This window comes from Osmia lignaria, chromosome 11 (genome assembly GCF_051020975.1).
Source record: "Osmia lignaria lignaria isolate PbOS001 chromosome 11, iyOsmLign1, whole genome shotgun sequence".
NCBI lineage: Eukaryota > Metazoa > Arthropoda > Insecta > Hymenoptera > Megachilidae > Osmia > Osmia lignaria.
The window spans coordinates 92,501-97,500 of record NC_135042.1 but is presented as its reverse complement, the minus strand read 5'-3'; the positions used below and the strand labels follow the sequence as shown (position 1 = coordinate 97,500).

The 5,000-nt window shown below is 51.4% G+C and overlaps 1 pseudogene; it reads right to left on the bottom strand.

Moving 5' to 3' along the window:
• Positions 1-3,868: 3,868 nt before the first annotated feature.
• The window catches only part of LOC143305875 (large subunit ribosomal RNA), a 2,905-nt pseudogene continuing 1,773 nt past the window's right edge, over positions 3,869-5,000 (bottom strand).

Here is a 5,000-nt window from a genome sequence, read left to right as displayed (position 1 = left end):
TTTCCTCGTTCCTGCCACAGAGTTTAACCGAGCGGTCCCTCAGGTAGTCGGAAATTAGTCTGTAGATGTTCTTCGGGCAGCCTCTCTCTTTTAGTCTGTGGAGGACGCTCGGCCACCAGACGTGGTCAAACGCTCCGGCGATGTCAAAGAGGATGGCCAGGACGTATTTTTCATCACAGTTGGAGACCAGAGTCCGCATTTGGATTATGGCGTCTTCCGTGGATCTTCCTTTCTTGAACCCGTATTGGCGCTCAGCAGCAAATTCTTCATGGCAGAAGATTGGCTCGAGCCTCCTGGCGATGAGCTTCTCCAGCACCTTCCCAATGATTGGAAGGAGACATATTGGCCGGTACGATGTTGGTACTGAGTCGTCTTTGTCAGGGCTCTTCAGAAGGACGCGGATACTCCCCGTTTTCCAGATTTTAGGAAAGCATCCTTTCCTGAGGCAGGCATTGAAGAGCCCTTTCAGTTCTGACTCAAGTATCGCGTAGGAGGCCTTTAGCACTTCTACTTCGATCCGGTCAGGTCCTGGTGCTTTGCGGTTCCGCAGCTGGTTCACTGCTGCTGCGATCTCGGCACTGGAGAAGTCGTCAGAGTCCCTGGTGTCCGGGGATATGTCGCGGGCGGCTCTTCTTTCCCTCTGTGTGTCCGTGCTGTCCTCGTTATCGTCCGGTACTAGAGCCTGCAAGAACGTTGTGGCAGTTTCCTCCCACGTCGTCGTGTGCGCGGAGCCGGATTTGCAGGTGGATAGAGCTCGTTCAGGTGAAATCTTCTGCGCGCTTAGCTTGTACACTACACCCCACGGATTGGCATTTCCTTCTCGTGACACGAAGTCCTCCCAGCTCTTCTTCTTGGCTCTCCTGACTTCATTCGTGTACTTATTTTTTACCTTTCTGTAATCGGTTTTAAGTTGGTTCCTGAGCTCCGGGTTATTTTCCTGTTGGAAGGCCTTACGGCGCTGGTGCGTTAGTTTCTTGAGTTCCGTTAGAGAGTCAGTCCACCAAGGAGCGGGAGAGTGGCGTATTTTCTTGGGTTTTAAGGCTTCTTTGCATGCGTTAAGTATGCAGGTCTGCAAGACTTCGGCTGCCTTTTCTACATCCTCGTTGAGAACGTTTTCCCATCCTGGTGTGATTTTCTCCCTTTCTGTCGACAGAATCTCTTGAAACCTCTCCCAGTCGGCGTGGTTCGTTCGGAATCTCGGAGCTACAGGATTAGAGAGAGATGCAGTCTCGGTTGTCAGGCTGAAGCAGATAAGGTTGTGGTCGCTACTGGTCCAGCCATCCTTAACGGCCCAGTCGTCAACAAGATGCACCGCTGTGTACGACGCCAGCGTAACATCGATGTTGGATGTACCTACTGGGGCTGAGTACGTTGGTGGGTTTCCTGCTTCGTTAAGTACTATTAGGTTGTTCCGGGCTATTGATTGCTCAAGTTTTTCTCCTCGTTCGTCCGTGATATTACTGCGCCAGAGTGGTGATTTCGCGTTCGCGTCTGCTGCTATTATTACCTTTTCGTTTTTGAGGCAACGTGTTATTTCTTCCATGTGTTGAATGTATCGGTCGATGTCGTGAGAGTATTGGAAGTACATGCTGACTAGGTATATTCGGCCGAAGCTGCCTTTAACTTCTACGCAGGTGCAGTGCTCATTGCTAAGCTGAGAGACCTTGAGCACCGTGAGGTTCCTATTCTTGATGGCGATCGCTGACTGCACGGTTTGGTTCTGGTTTCCACCGGTGACAACGATCGTGTTTCTGTCGAATCCAAGTATTTTCCCTTTTGCGTTGTGCGGCTCCTGCATGAGAAGAATGTCCAGCCCTTGCTGGTCCATTAGCCTGTTGGCTTCGATGGTGACTATTTGTGATCTCCTCATGTTAAGCTGCGCGACGTTCAACCGGGTCATTCCGTCGGTGGGCTTACGATCCATAGTCGGTTCTAGATAAGACCTGGTTGATTGCTGCTACATGCGCTGGGCAGTCCTTGTCTGTTACGCAGTGATCGTGCGTCTTTCCTGCCTTCTTGCAGTTCACGCAGCTGGCCTTCTTAGTTTTATTGGGGCAGTTTTTGAAAATGTGGCCTGCCGTTGCGCAGTGTCCACATACGTCATGCTCGTTCTTGCAGTGCTTGGACGTATGTCCAAATCCCTGGCACTTATAGCACCTCGTTGCTGCGATAAAGTCCTGTACCTGGCAGCACTGCCACATTAGGTAGAGGCGCTCCTTCTTCACTAATAGGTTCCTCATCTCTTTAGATGTTTCCAGCACGACGTTGCAGCTTTCTTTGTTGTTCTTATTACCTGTTTTAAAAGCTATTTTCATTTGGTGTTTATACTTACTTGCTTCCTGGGGGTCCAGATTCTGCTCCACTATAGCCTGAATAATTTCTTCATCGTCTTTCCTAGGAGCGCCGAAAACGATTAGGCGTGGGTTCTTCTTTGCCGGTACGTCCACTGAGAAACCTGCAGCTTTCAGCTTCTCATTCTTCATGAGCGCCTCCATGTTGCAGGATGTGGCTGTCTCCACGGCTATTGCATTACCTTGGACGCGTCTGACGTTTTTAACCTGCAGGTTTTCTTCCTTGGGTGACACGAGAGAGACTATCGCCTGCTTTGTTGCCTCACTGTCCTTGTATTGAGTCACGTCCTTGGGGCGTATGATGACAACGTTGGGAGGGTTCTGCTTTTGGTTGGACAGTTCCGCGACCTTGGATTTGATCCCCAGGCGTTCCGCGTAGGTTGTTTTTTGCTGCTGCGGTGCATTAGCTACATTCTTCCCTGCCTGGGTTAGCTCATGTCTCTGTGCGGTGTTTTGGCTGCGGAGTGCGACGATCTGCCCCTCTAAGTTGCTGTTTAGCAGCAGTGACTCCTGTAACAGACTGGTTAGTTTGCTTACCTTATTAATGAGATACTTACCTGTTGATGCCTCGATGCCGTATTCCGGGCTCGACAGGACGGTTAGAAGCTTCCTCTGGATGGATTCCGATCGCTCCTTGATGCTGTAGATCGGTCCTCGGTGGTGAGTGTCCTGATTCACGTCGCTCTCTTCCTTGTCGCTTGACTTCTGTGGCTTTTTCTTCCCGCAAGTTGTTCCGATCGCGCCTGATTCCGTTCCCTCGTTTCGCTTCTGTGGGTGGTTCACGTCGGTGTCCGAGGACATCTTCCTCTTTCTGACGTGTTTTGACTTCTTGCGTACGGTGGTCATTTGTTCCGCGTCAGTGGTCTCATCATCGATGTTCATATTTCCACGCATTTTGTTAGCTGTCGTTTCCTGTTGTATTCCTCTGTTGGTCGTTGTCGCGTCCAGACTACGGCTCTTATTGGTCGAAGGTATTCCGACAACCAATCGGCGCGTTCCGCTCGCCGGCGGTCGGCCAATCTGGTGCTCAGATTCCTACTGGCGCGGGCCAATCAGGAGCTAGCGCGTGGTTCGTCTGCGCACCGCCCAGGCGGCGCTTGTGTTGCGGCGTCACAATATGGCGGCCAAGATGGCGTCCAATATGGCCGCTTAACCTTAAAAATCTAGCACTTCAGATAAAGTTTTAAGCTCACCGTCGTTATTCCACTACGATTACTATTCTGAATATGTCAGAATCTTCGGCTGTTCGATTGCAGTTGTTTTCTGTGTGCGGCGGCAATGGTGCGTTAGGCGGCTCCGAGAAAATCGGCTGAGATTCGGTCGGCGTGGACTGGTTGACACGTGGCCAACGCCCAGCTCCGTTTTCCACACTTTCCTCCTCACAGACTTCGAATTTCACGGAACTTAATGTCTCTAAACATACACTGGCACTAGATCTGCACAATAAGACACTGTATATAATTCTCCTGATTGTTATTCCACCAAAAATACGGATTTTGCGCGGAGCGACGTAAAGCACGTCTGTCCTCGGTCAAACCAAGATGGCCAGTCGGTAGATAGAGACAGAAGGGAATCTCGTTAATCCATTCATGCGCGTCACTAATTAGATGACGAGGCATTTGGCTACCTTAAGAGAGTCATAGTTACTCCCGCCGTTTACCCGCGCTTTTTTGAATTTCTTCACGTTGACATTCAGAGCACTGGGCAGAAATCACATTGCGTCATCACCCGTGAGGGCCATCGCAATGCTTTGTTTTAATTAGACAGTCGGATTCCCCTAGTCCGTGCCAGTTCTGAGCTAAGCGTTGAATGGCGGCCGAAGAAGCGACCACGACGGCGTTAACCGCCACGGAAGCCTCGCAGCAAGGAAGATCCGCGGGAGGCCAAGGCACGGGACCGAGCTCGGATCCCGGGACGCGACCGAAGTCGCCAACCGTTCACCTCGCCCAGGCCCGGCACGTCAGCCAGACCCGCTTCCCGACCAAGCCCGACACGCCCCGCTCCTCAGAGCCAATCCTTATTCCGAAGTTACGGATCCAATTTGCCGACTTCCCTTACCTACATTAATCTATCGACTAGAGGCTCTTCACCTTGGAGACCTGCTGCGGATATGGGTACGAACCGGCGCGACACCTCCACGTGGCCCTCTCCTGGATTTTCAAGGTCCGAGGGGAAGATCCAGACACCGCCGCAACTGCGGTGCTCTTCGCGTTCCAAACCCTATCTCCCTGCTAGAGGTTTCCAGGGAACTCGAACGCTTATACAGAAAAGAAAACTCTTCCCAGATCTCCCGACGGCGTCTCCAGGTCATTTTGGGTTACCCCGACGAACACTCTTACGAGGGCCCGAATGGTATGCGGTTCCGCTGCCGGGTTCCGGAATAGGAACCGGATTCCCTTTCGCCCAATGGGTGTGCATCTCTGCAACTACTTCTTATAAATTCGATTTAGCCATATTTAACAGTTTTGTTGTTGCTTTTTAACTGAGAGCTTTAGGACACCTCATTTACATAGGATTTCTCTTAGGGCTTAGGATCGACTGACTCGTGTGCAACGGCTGTTCACACGAAACCCTTCTCCACGTCAGTCCTCCAGGGCCTCGCTGGAGTATTTGCTACTACCACCAAGATCTGCACCGACGGCGGCTCCA